The sequence below is a fragment of the Dermacentor silvarum genome, chromosome 8 (genome assembly GCF_013339745.2).
Source record: "Dermacentor silvarum isolate Dsil-2018 chromosome 8, BIME_Dsil_1.4, whole genome shotgun sequence".
Classification (NCBI taxonomy): Eukaryota; Metazoa; Arthropoda; class Arachnida; order Ixodida; family Ixodidae; genus Dermacentor; species Dermacentor silvarum.
Genome location: NC_051161.1, coordinates 95,852,604 through 95,866,553, shown reverse-complemented (window position 1 = coordinate 95,866,553; position 13,950 = coordinate 95,852,604). Strand labels below are relative to the sequence as shown.

At 47.6% G+C, this 13,950-nt stretch overlaps 1 long non-coding RNA gene across 1 annotated transcript in view; it reads right to left on the bottom strand.

Annotated features, from left to right (window-relative positions):
* LOC125947539 (uncharacterized) overlaps positions 1-13,486 on the bottom strand; it is a 28,396-nt gene extending 14,910 nt beyond the window's left edge. Inside the window, exons 1-2 of the long non-coding RNA XR_007468363.1 lie at positions 13,315-13,486; positions 532-671 (exon numbers count right to left, since the gene is read on the bottom strand). This is a non-coding gene — a long non-coding RNA (uncharacterized LOC125947539). The remainder of the gene's footprint in view (positions 1-531; positions 672-13,314) is intronic.
* Positions 13,487-13,950: the final 464 nt, after the last annotated feature.

Here is a 13,950-nt window from a genome sequence, read left to right as displayed (position 1 = left end):
GTCAGCGTCCAAGGTGTCGCGATCGAAGGATGGAGCTTCCTGTTGGTCGCAGTGCATGGAACAGTTTACCCCGCACCTCCACCAGTCACGTTGCTATATATAAGGAAAAACCATTGGAACCAGACAGTTTCCGCGTGACATCTTCACTGATATATATATATATATATATATATATATATATATATATATATAAATGCCTGTAACTTGCTTTCCACGATGAACTGAGCAGCGCCTTTGCGTTGTGTACTCGTTAGGTCTGCGCGCGGTGCACTATCATAATAAACATCTACAATTGCAGCACGCGACGAGGAATAGAGCTGGCATTGGATGCTATTTTACACAAGGCCTTAGGCACAAAGGGAGGGGGGGGGGGGATGGATACTTTATAAATCAATGCTGATGCATGCTGTTCATGTTCTGTAAACGCTACCAAAAGTTAAAATAATGCTTGCATTCATGAAAATGTTTGTCCAGTCAATCTGCTGCATTTCGCTATAAAATATTTCGTATCCCTTCATTCTATTTACTCACCCATCCTTTTCATCCACGTAATACTGAGTAAACGTATAGTCTGTGCCATTCAGCCACAATTTTATTGAATGTACGCAACTGTGGCCGCTTACGTTGTAACTGCGCTTCAACATCCAGATGGGGTCAGTGGTGTTAAGTGCCTAGATAAATAAACAACAGCAGCGATTTCATTCAAGCTTTAGTGAAACAGTCATTTATATGCTTTACCAACACCAGTGATGCGTACAATCTTGTTTAGTTTCTTGCTTTGTAACGTGTAACCTCATGCAACGTTTATGTTTGTTCACCATACAGGTCAAAGATTCTCTGATGGAATTTTATCGTGAACTACATCGCTCAGAAGCTATGGCGAAATGCAAACTACAATAGAGGCGGACGTACAGTGTACACGTCATACGCCGCGATGTCACGAGGACGAAGGAAGATGTATTATGCTTGTCAAGGTAAGAGTAGTAATGCCATTGTTGACATTGAAAAGTGTACGTGTCAAACATCCGGTAAAGATTCTTCATGTAGTAATTCTGGAGGATTGGTGATGAATGGGCACACTGCCTGTTGCACATACCAAATGGCCAAATAAAAAAAATAAAGTAAATGAGATAACCCGGGAAAATAATCCCGCATTCCATTATCAGGTTGGTGTACTTCGTATGTAACAGTCAGACGACATTATTAAGGCGAAAGCATTAAGTGGCCATGTTCACGGTGCCCTTGGCAGCGACCTTGGCGAAACTGTGCCGTGACGGAAAATGGCCGACGCTGCAAAGAGTAATAACACATCTAATAATTATGGGTGTCAAGTCACATTTGACAGGGTGGTTCCTGTAAACAAAGTAAATTAGTGGCCTTGAAAATAAACTTTTGCTAGTTTCGGTCTGGGTGGGAATCGAACGCGGGCCTCCGTGCTGCGAGACGAACACGCTTCCCTGAAGCCACGGCTGCTCTTTTTTCTTTATTACATTGGAGCAGAATCTTCATCAAAACAAAAAAAAAAAAGCGCTACAGAAGTTTAAGGTTACAGAAAACAAATTCAAATGTCAGGCAAGCACGTGCAACCATCCAACAAAGGCATCCAGGTTTCATTGTTGCCACAGCTCAGCCAAGAAGAATGTGATGATGCTAATAGAGACATGTGTCACAGAAGCCACGGCTGCTCCATGATTAGGGCTTACTAATGATGTGCCTAGTGCGTGCCTGATTGCACACGTCACATGGCCACAGAGGCGCGCTCGTGCCAATGCTCGCGCGTTTGTCGTCGTCGTCTCCTTCCACAGCTGGCTCCGAGACCGCTGATCATGCCAGCGTTCCCATACTGCCCCTCGCGCTCGTGCCACTGCTCCCGCGTTCGTCATCGTCGTGTTCTTCTACACCTGACAGGCTTTCGCCTTCACGTTTTACAAACGTGTAACACTTGCCTTGCTTTTCACGTGAAGTTTGTATTGCCTCACCACGACCGCTGGATCAGAAAAGGCGAAAGCTTGCACTAGGCTGCGCAAAGCTCAAGACACAGCGAAGCTGGCTGATTGATATCGAGTGGCTAGCCTTCAAAGCGTTCGGCGTCGGCAAGCAGCAGCGTTCTTGGCACTGTGCCAACCTTGGTTAGCCCGCCTGACTTTGTAGCATGCCAAGAACGGTGTCGCTTGCCGACGCTGAACGAGTTGGCGACATTTCGCGTGACTAGCACTGGACGCGTCGGCGCCTACTAGCGACATCGTTCCTGGCATGCCACAAACGCAGGCAGTCTAACCACGGTTAGCACATTACCAAGAACGCTGCTGCTTGCCGACGCCGAACGCGTTGGAGGCTAGCCGTTCTATATCAATCAGCCAGCATCGCTGTGCCTTGAGCTTTGCACGGCCTAGTGCAAGCTTTCGCTTTTTTTCCTGGCTCAGCGCGCCGCGGAAAGAAGAGATGCGGGTGTCGCGAAGGCAGAGAGCTGGCAAGGAGGTGACCGCGTGCAAGCGCACGTGGTCTTCTCCTTTTCTTTCTGGTTGCCATGGCTACGGCGTGGCAGTTTCTTCGCACGCGCCACAAATTAGGGCTGACTTAAACAGCTTCGCTGTTAAACCGCCGTTTTTTTTATCCAGCGGCCGTGGCCTCACTCGTGTCAGCGTCGGTGTTGTTGGTGTTGGCCATGGAGGAAGGAAACCCAGGATAGGCCCCGGCCAGCACGGCCGTATTGGAGAAAGTGTGGCGGAAGTCACGGGCTGTTTTTCGCAAAGGATCACTGGGACGGGTACCCCAAATGTCAACGTTTCTATAGCAACCACCCTACTGAAGCTTTCGCCGTTGCTCTCGGTCTCTGAAAAGTCAGATAACATTTTTCCTACGGTGTCTATCTCGCAGCACCTTTTGTTCGTGAGAAAAGATGACTTTGAAGTGTGGTGTGTAAGCTTGAAAGTTGTGTTTTGGGTCTGTGAGTGTGTGTGTCAGCCAGCAACAGATATACCCAAGCAATCACGGCGCGCGTCTTCGTCGTCTTCTTCAACGTGCCACGGATAAACACAGAAGCGCGTCGGCTTAACTAAAACTGCTACAGGAGTTTCGTAGGCTTTGTTGTCTGCAGCATACACTTCCGGCGGCTCGTAACAATGCAAGTTCAAAGTACGCGCCCATCTGCTCCGGCGAGCTGCAGAACCCCTGATTGAAGGTGCAAAGGTTGATGGCACACCAACATGGCTGCACTTCCGGCTTCAAAAACGTCACGTCAGGGCCTCTCCTGTTTTGTTTCTTTCCTCCATGGTTTTTACTTGCGAAAAAAATCCAAGCTGCGCGAAAATAAAAGTTGCGCGTGGTTTGCGAGACCACCCCGCTAACCGATTCAGCCACTGTCAGTTCATTTTACATGCATGAGAAGTAGACGCAGCGCTAGGCGCGCGCCCGTAACATGTGCACGCTCTTTACGTTCGGCAAACGAACATAGAGGCTCCGCATAGAGGCTCGCATAGAGGCTCCACATGCATTGCAGATCTGGCTCGGCGCCCATAGCTGGCGCACGAGATCACGCCATCACCATCATCATCAGCCTATATTTATGTCCACTGCAGGACGAAGGCCTCTCCCTGCAAACCCCACTTACCCTTGTCTCACGCCATTCCCCCAGCTATATGGCGATCACGCCATACCCCCAACCAATCTCAGGTGTCCCCCTCCCTCAGGAGGAAGGAAAGGGCGTGTTCACGTGTTCGGTCGCCTCGCCCCCACCGTTTCCCACTAGTTCAGGCCCGGCAGTTAGATGGGGAGGCCGCGTTTTGTTCGTTCTGCGGAAGAGTTCTGCCGTTGGCTTCGTTCTGCCGCTGAAAAAACTAACCAACCCATCCCCTAGGGTTTGACAAGCTTCGCGTGCACCACGGTTGCCGGGAGGGGAGGGGCGCAACCAACTACTCTGAGCTTGTGACCACACAGTCTGCCTTGTAGCGTTATAAAATGCAAAAAAGGCACTTTACAATACTTGCGACGACGGAAAGCGACCCCGCGAAGCAAGATTTCCTAGAAGACGATGTCTAAAAGCAATATACCAGAATTTGTGCCTGGCGCCGACTGTTCATCGTGCGTAGAGCGCCTGGAGTTCTTCTATGAAGCCAACGACATCGTCGAATCTTCGAAGACGTGAGCGGTTCTCCTCACGCTGTCCGGTGAGCAGTCCTACGAGACGCTGATGGCTCTGGTTGCACCACGGAAACCTTCTGAGGTGGATTTGGTGGACATCATCAAGTTACTGAGCCAGCAATTCGACCCCCGGCCTTCCGAGTTACTGGGACGATATCGCTTCCAGAAAGGAGACCAGCTCGCTAATGAATCGGTCAAAGACTATGTGACAGCTCTGCGAGCTTTGGCAAATGACTGCAACTTTGGCAACGCAGACTCCACGATGGCGGGCCCTGATACGTCGGGAGGAAGCGCGGAATTCCAGTCCCAACCAGGTAGTACAAGGCTTCCTTTGGAAGTTATGCTACGATTCTCATCTTCAACAACTGTTGCTAGCTGAGGATAAGCTAACGTTTAAGAAAGCGTACGAGCTCGTTTTGACTGCTGAATCAGTAAGAGATCAGGAGAGACAGATTCAAAGCACTCAGCAACAGGCTGACAATTTCGATGTACATCGTCAGAATGTTCGCGAGTGCTTTACAAGCAAGGCGCCTCAGTGTGTCCGATGTTTAGCAGATAATAAGGCCGAGAAGTATTACTTCAAGAATGCTAAGTGTAATTTGTGCCGAAAAAAGGGTCCCATCGTGAAAGCTTGCCTGTCGAAAAAGGCTAAACCACAGAAGTACCAAGGAAGCCATTGTTTAGAGGAGGATGAAGTTTTAGAGGAACAGGAAGGTGGCCTCCTTACTGTTTTTCACTCAGGACGAGTGATGACAACAACAGCGAGGTTCGTCGTGACAGTCCGACTGTCTGTCTGGTCGGCCACTCAAGATGGAAGTAGACGCGGGAGCAGCGTTTTTTATAATAACTGTAGCGACGTTCGATCGCCTCTGGCCAGACGATGCCCCGGTGTTAAGAGAACGCAAGGTCGCTTTACGGACATGGTCTGGAGAATGTTTGGACATTATAGGCTCCGTGCTTATCAATGCATCTCTCAACAACAAAAAAGCACAGCTACCTTTGCTCGTGACTGAAAGAGTTGGAGCCAGCTTGTTAGGAAGAAAGTGGTTCGAAAAACTCGGAATTATGCTGCATGGACAGAACAATCTCACGGGAACAAGAATTGACGCTACATTAGCCAAGTTCTCTGCGGTGTTCGATGACGCTCTCACTGGACATTCAGGGCCACCTGTACTCATTGACCTTGCTGAAAACGCGACACCCAAGTTTCTGAAGTGCCGGCAAGTGCCATTTGCATTGCTAGATGCTGTATGTCGACAACTCGACAAACTCAAGGCTCAAGGCATAATTGAGCCAATCTCTGCCTGTGACTGGGCGACGCCAGTGGTCATTGTGAGGAAGAAGAATAGATCCTTACGATTGTGCAGGGATTACAGGAGCACAGTAAACGCAAGCATCAAACCAACGGCGTATCCTTTGCCAACTACAGCTGAGTTGCTTGCAACTCTTCGAGGAGGACAACTTTTTTCAAAGATTTACTTGACACAGGCTCATCAACAGCTGCACATCGACAAGGCCACTTCGGAAATGCTGACTATCAACATAATTACAGGCTTACAAGCAGTGAAGCGACTGCCATTCGGCGTTTCGGCCTCACCATATGTATTTCAATGGTTCATGGATACTCGGAACGCTGGACTGCCCGGTGTTTGCTCCTATTTAGGCGATATCCTTATCATGGGAGCGCTAAATTAAGAGCATCTAGATACATTAGAAGTAGTTTTGCAGCGTTTGCAACAAGCAGGTCTCAAAGCAAACAAGCAAAAATGCACATTTGCGGTACGCGAAGTGCAGTTCCTGGGCAACAAAGTGAGCCCTAAGGGAGTTGAGCCGACGTCTGAAAAGGTTGAAGCAATAACGAGTGCGCCAGAACCAACAAACAAGTCCGAGCTACAGTCATTCTTATAGGAGGAGGAGGAACAAACTTTTATTTAAACCAGCAGTTTAGTTGGCTGGGCCTAGGCCTCCCACGTGGGGACATCGAGGTCTTGCCTCTTCGCCGCCTCGCAGGCTTGCTGGGTAGCCCAGAGTTAGTCGTCGAGTTGGGAGCTGCGCAGGGCGGCGTGCGATCTCGACGAGAGGGTCACGGTATTATTCGTCGGATATTGGTTTTTACATTCCCGTAGCATGTGGGGAAGCGATGCTGCCTCAGTCTTGCAGATCTTGCAAATTTTACCAGGGTAGGTGTCCGGGTAGATCCTGTGGTAACGTGTTAGTGAGGGCTACGCGTTTGTCTGTAACAGGCGAAGGGTGGTTGCCTGTGCTCTGTTTAGCTTGTGATGAGGGATGGGGAAAGTTCTTCTGTTGAGATAGAATGATTTCGTGAGGTCGTTGTAGCTGGTGAGGCGATCGCGTTCCGCGGGTGCACCTGCGCTGTCTCCGGCACGGTTGACAAGGCCTCGTGCTACGGAGTAAGTGACCTAGTTGAGGTTGGTGAGGTGCGGATGTACGTTGCCAGCGTGCGCTGGGAACCAGACGAGAGTGATTTGCTTTTCAAGTGAGTGAGGGGCTTGGTTTAGGATGCGTAGCGCTTGTTTTGAAATACGACCTTTGATGTAATTGCTGATTGCCGTGCGGGAATCGCTGACGATGGTATGGCAGTCCAGATCAAGAGTGGCCAGGGCGATGGCCACTTCCTCGGCCGTCTCGGCGTTTTGGGTTACGATGCTGGCGGCATGTTTGAGCGAGCCGCTTACTGTGGTTGCCGCGGCGAAGCGGTGCCCTCTTGATATTCAGCTGCGTCGACGAAGGTGACGCCCGTGGTGTCGCCATAGGCTTTAATGAGGGAGGCAGCCCTTGCCTTCCAACGTTCTTTATTGTAGTCCAGATGCATGTTTTTGGGAATAGGGTCGGCATGTAGCCAAGTCTGTACGTCGCGTGGAATTGGGTATTTGGCTCCATGTTGACGGTGGTAGGTGATGCCGAGTTTAGTTAGAGTGTGCCGGCCCGTTTCTGTGAGGGTGAGACGCTCCAGATGAGACCGACGCTGTGGTTCGATTATTTCGTCTAGGGTGTTATGGAGTCCTAATTGGAGCAGAAGTTCAGTGCTGGTGTTGTTTGGCAGTCCTAAGGCTAGCTGGTAGGCGCTGCGTATAATGATGTCCAATTTAGTATTTTCTGCCCTGTAGCTATTATGGAAGGCGGCGACGGATGTGATGTGACAGATGACGAACGACTGAACAAGGCGAATGACGGTTTCTTCCTTCATGCCCTGTCGCCGGTTGGTCACCCGTTTCAGCAGCTGCGATGTATTGGCCGTCTGTCGGAGGATCTTGGATATGGCCGTTGAATTTGCGCCGTTGGCTTCGATGGTCATGACGAGAACCCGGTTTAGAATTGGAAATGGGAAGCCCCGCACAACGCCGCTTTCAACAAACTTAAGGACGCACTACGTGAGTGTACGGTTCTTGCGCATTACGATGACTCTCCTCCACTGATTCTCAGCTGTGATGCTTCGCCTTATGATTTAGGGGCAGTTCTTGCGCAGTTCGACGGAAACGGACACGAAATACCAGTAGCCTTTGCGTCAAGAACACTCGGCAAATGAGAGAGAAACTACTCCCAACTCGACAGAGAAGGGCTTGCGACTGTGTTTGCAGTCACGCATTTCCATCAGTATATTGCCGGTCGGCATCTACTCATAGTTACTGACCATAAGCCGCTTCTTGGAATAATGTGCCCTAGGAAGCAAATTCAGCAAGTGTTATCACCCCAGATGCTTCGTTGGTGCGTAATTTTGAGCACCTATGACTACGAGTTGTTGTACCGAGAAGGGAAAAAACATCAGAATGCGGATGCATTCAGTCAACTTCCTCTTGCTTCCGATGTCGATGAGCTAGCGGCACCAGGTGACGTGTTGATGATTGAAGGTCTGCGCAAACCTCCATTGACCACCGACGAGATAGCAAGGCTGACAGTGGAAGACTCCGCGCTTTCTCAAGTTTACAAAGGGTTGCAAACACTATCAAAAGCGTCATGGCAAGGTATACATTTCCAACGTTACAAGAGTCGCGTACAAGAACTTTCTACGCACCGTGGTTGCGTATTATGGGGCACACTGGCTCTGATTCCTGCAGAGGCTAGACACGGAATGTTTGACTCTCCTTCACTCTAACCATACAGGAATGACTACGATGAAACGTTTCGGTCGCAGTCACTTGTGGTGGCCTGGATTGGACGCCGACACCGAGACCAAGGTGCGGTCATGTGAGACATGTCAGATGCACAGCCATCTTCCTCCAGCAGGTGTAATGCCGGAATAGCCCCGTTCAAGTGAACCATGGGAGGCCGTTCATGTGGATTTTGCAGGGCCGGTGAACAATCTGAGCTTTTTAATTGTAGTGGATGCCTTCTACAAGTGGCTAGAAGTAAGACAAGTTCCGTCACAGTCTACGTCCGCAGCCACGGATGTGCTACGATCACTGTTCGCCACTGTTGACATATCGCTAGTCATAGTTTCTGATAATGGCACAGGGTTCGTTTCGTCGGAAATGCAACACTTCTTCAAATTGAACATTATCAAACACATAACATCAACTCCGTACGACCCGGCCACAAATGGACAAGCGGAGCGCATAGTTGCAGAAACGAAGATGGCGCTCAAGAAACTGACGGATGGAAGCCTCTCCTGCCAGCTGTCACGGTTTTTATTTAAGGAGCATACGACACCGCACACAACAACGCAGAAAACGCCTGCAGAATTATTGTTTGGCAGGCAGCTTCCGTCTCATCTTGATGAGCTACACCCCCGAAAAGACACCGAAAAGGCGAGAGTGGACGACATGAGAAAAGATTATGTGCCAGGTGACAAGGTGTGGATAAAGAATTCCCTGAACATTAACCCCGCCTGGCTACCCGCTGTAGTAGTCGAAGAATGCGGCAAGAGGTCCTTTGCAAGGATGACTCAGGATTGCAGGCGGCACAGGCGTCACGTGGATCACATAAAAAGAAGGTATACGTTGACTGAAAACGCAGTTCAAGAATCACCCTATTATTCTTGTCCAGGAAATGACTCACTCAAAGACAACTGTTTCACTACAACAAGACCGTTACTTAGTTCCGGGGCCGAACGTGCGACAGAAGATGCACCCACGGCTTTTGATTCGTCTACTAATGCGTCCCCGGATTTGCCGGCTGAAGCAGGGACGCCCGAAAGAACGCAGCGATCCGAACAGTCGCAAGCCGCTCTCGATCGTATACCACGCAGTCGCTATGGTCGTGTTCTGAAGGTACCAGAGCGACTAGGCATTTCAACATGTCAACATAAAATTGACTAAGACATGTTAAGGGTTCACTAGAGGGGGGAACTGCTATATAGCAGCGTTTCCACGAGTGAGCGAAGACTAGGAGAGCGAAGTGGCGCAACCAAGGACTCTGAGCTCGTGACCACGCAGCCTGCCTTGCAGCGTTCTAAATTGCAATAAAGGCACTGTACAGTAAGCGGTTTCAATTTTTGGTCAGTATATATGCAGACATTTGCTTTTATTGCGATTAGCATTCATTGAGAACCTTAGCCACTTTGAAGTATGTATACAACCAATTTCACTAAGTGACAATGCATTGGCTGCCTGCAGCTTGGCCGAGCCGACAATGTTGGCCACAGCATATGCGGCCTACTAGACAACTTGCTGCTGGCTACTGTCTGGTCCTGGAGAAGACATCGGCAGTGCCTATCAGATATTGATGCGTATCCATTAGACACTGACTTAAATCGCCGCGCCAAAGTGGCAGAAGGGTTATGTTATTAAGGCGAAAGCCTTATGTTTCTCGTTTTGGGGTGACCTTGAGAAATTGGAGCCAAAATTCGGAAAAAAATCGATAAAGATATGTACAAAAATTTATCACTCAATAGGTTTATTGCAAACCCCATAACATTCTATATATAAATCGATAGGTAATTGCATGAGAAATATCATCATCATCATCAGCAGCAGCAGCAGCCTATATTTAAGTCCACTGCAGGACGAAGGCCTCTCCCTGCGATCTCCAATTACCCCTGTCTTGCGCTAGCGTACTCCAACTTGCGCCTGCAAATTTCCTAACTTCATCATCCCACCTGGTTTTCTGCCGTCCTCGACTGCGCTTCCCTTCTATTGGTATCCATTCTGTAACCGCATTACATGGCCTGCCCAGCTCCATTTCTTCTGATTAATGTCAGCTAGAATATCGGCTATCCCCGTTTGTTCCCTGATCCACACCGCTCTCTTCCTGTCTCTTAACGTTACTCCTAATATTTTTCGTTCCATCTCTATTTGTGCGGTCCTTAACATGTTCTCGAGCTTCTTTGTTAACCTCCAAGTTTCTGCCCCATATGTTAGCACCGGTAGAATGCAATGATTGTACACTTTTCTTTTCAACGACATTGGTAAGCTCCCAGTCAGGATTTGGCATTGCCTGCCGGATGCACTCCATCCCATATTTATTCTTCTGCAAATTTCTTTCTCGTGATCAGGGTCACTTGTGAGTAATTGACCAAGATAAACGTACTCCTTTACAGACTCTAGAGGCTGACTGGCGATCCTGAATTCTTGTTCCCTTGCCAGGCTATTGAACATTGTCTTTGTCTTCTGCATATTCATCTTCAATATAAATATATAACTATACATATATAATATAAATATATAACTAGAAATATAAATAACTATAAATGATCATCATAGTCAATAAATTATTTATGGTAATCAGCATGACAAAGCGAAAAAATGGGTAAAATAACCCAAAGTGGCAATGAATCGAGAACTAATTATGCTAGTGGATGCAGGTATGGCTATGATACTAACGATAATAATAGTAGAATACAATAATGACTCAACAATGACCATGACTTAGCAAAAATGACAATGACTCAGCGAAAAAAGATTAACACTTAATAAATACTGGAATGGTTCCGGACGTCAGTACTAAGTTAAGGAAACACTAAAGGATGATGGTGAGAAGACGTTAAGGACCACGCAAAGAGCAATGGAACGAAAGATGTTAGGCGTAACATTAAAAACCCGAAGAGAGCGTTGTGGGTCAGACAGCAAATGGGGACAACCGATTTTCTAGTTGACATCTGCAGAAGAAAACGAAGCCAGGAAAGCCATGTAATGCGTAGGATGGATAGCGGTGCACCATTAGAGTTACAGAATGGGCTCAAAGAGAAGGGAAGTGCAGTCGAGGACGGTCGAAAATTAGCTGTGGTGATGAAACTAAGAAATTTGCAGGCGCAAGTCGGAATCAACTAGCGCAAGACAAGGGTGATTGGAGATTGCTTGGAGAGGCCTCCTTCCTGCAGTGGACATGGAAATACGCTGATGTTGTTGAGGATGATGATATCAATATTGTGGAAAGGGGTATGGAAGAAGGAAACTTACAGTAAACTTTGTGCATGCGCACTGAGAGCGGGTACATGACGAAGCAGGTTGACACCACAATTTGTTAACATTTATACTTTCTTAAAGACGTTGTACGCGCTTGCCTGACTTTGTGGAGCGTCGAAGGGGTTCTGCGGTTGCAATGTCTCCTCCGGCTGCCATCGGTGTTGAGACCGCCACGGGGACTTGGAGGTCCGTGCCTAGAAACGCTTCATCGAGTACAATTTCCTCAGCTTTCTTCAGGCTTGCGGCTGGCGGAGAGCAAACTTGCGTGGCGCTCTCTACTGTGTCGTTGTCGTTGCTGAATGTATCTGGAGCTGCCCTGGTGACTTGGCTTGCAATGTTACCGGTTAAGCTCGTACTTGACTTATGAGATGCCGCCCAATTATTTCAGAGTTTTCAATCTGAACATCCGTATTCTCGAAAACGCAGTTACCCGTCCAGGCATCCATTTACCGCTTGACTCGTAGTTGCGGATATATAGATTAGAATCTGTTATCGGCAACCAATCGTCATTTTCTGACTTCGAATTCGCTTTGTTCCAGGAAAGCAATTGTCTAATAAAATCGTGGCTTTGACACGTAGAACCCCACAATTCAAATCAAGTGTCCAGGCGAGGGCGTATTTGGTACCCCTGCAGCAATTACAATGGAGACTTTTCGGTGTTGTGGGGAGTCATCCTGTTATTGAGCAGCAAAGGCATAAAAGTGTGATCCTGCTTCCCCCCTTTTATCTTCCGAAGACCATCCATGTTTGCGGCCGTGATGATGCGGGTATAGTAGGCGGTCGGATATCTCGGAGCACAGACATGCTAGAAGAATTCTTCTAACTGAAACTGTGTAGAAACACGACTCCCTCCAACTTTTGAATACAAACACACACACTTACTGCAGTCAACATAAAGTTAATTGGGCTTCACAGAGCTATAATTATCATCTCACTTGGTGCCCCTTATACCTTATTTGCACAGGTGGTCTTCGCGTGCCTCCCAGTGCCTAAAGTTAGGAAAAGCATAAAGCTTAATTTTGAACACCCTGCACAACGCTGGCCAGCGTGAGTATGGCATCCCACCTGTCGTGCTTGTTGACGCGTCCATACCAACGCCAAACATTTGACGTCGATGCTATTCGTTCTGATGAAGGTTTTCGATTCAAGTGGATAAGAGAGGATGACTTGCGGGGCTTTCTTACCAGATGAGGCAGCGTCGTCAGCCGCGGCAGCTGAACCGACGTGGCTTCAGCTGCGAGTCTACCTCGCACAAATATTACCTGGTAAAATATTTACAGGGAATATATATGGAGAGAGAGCCTCCATAGAACTATACCACAAATCAGAGCGATACCACTCATAAATGCCAGCGTGCCATCATCTCTGTTCTCCATATAACGTCCATTCATCTCGGCACAAATTACATCTTAAAAATATATACAACATGGAAACTAATCAAGTGAGCTTCACTGTAATCTCTGACCTCTATTAAGGGTTCTTTTTGTGTATTTCAAAATAATAATTTGCTCTCATTTCACATCTATTTAGAGGTAATCAATGCACACTAAATATTACAACAAGTAGACTGCTATGAAAATGCGGTAGCTCTTCAGAGTATCATATAAATTTTGTTGGCGTATTTGCAAAAGCGTGCGGAAAACACTAGAACCATTTTGTTCGTTTCAGGGGAGTCAAGTACGCTTAAAACAAACGTCAGAAATGTACCACGATTTGCCGTAAGTACCCATACATTTTCAGTAATAACATTCACATATTGAGTGTATAAATACTATAAGTACACATAAAAATGCAGGAGGATTTATAATCTTACCATTAGAAGCTCTCCTACTGTTCCAGGAGCGGTGACCCGAGGATCTTGCCTGCGCGCGGTGTTAACAGTACCAACCAAAAAGACGCATATAGCTGCAACAATTGGGATACCCATGATGATTTACCAAGCTAGCGAGCAAACGCTTGAGCGTGGAAGTAGTATGCGTGCCGGTAGTAAGCGCAGTATATAGTATTTTAAGCACGTGCTACCCCACAGATACTTATTGAGTCCTTCACTTTCCACTTACGTCATTACCTAAACTTGACGAAGGCGTAATCGACGGGAGAGTTAAAACTTTTGTGCCCTTTACTCCTGCCAAAGTGCAGCGTTGACATTTTCCTCAGGGAAGCTACGCTCATACGCAAATGAACAAGCATTGCTAGTGGAAAGGTGATTTGAAAGCATGCTACGTTTATTATAAGACTTTTGATTTTGTTGTCTAAGATAGATGTTTCTTGAATAGGTTAACACAGCGCACTTAAGTTTTGCGAATATACACACATCACCATAGGCGCTAAAATGTTCTACCGAACCAGCCATCACGGCATCAATAGGACCTAAGCCAATTTTCCTTCCCTGAAAAAAGATCAATGCCCGTCGCAAGCAAATCACGAGAATTCAGTTACGAAAGAAGAG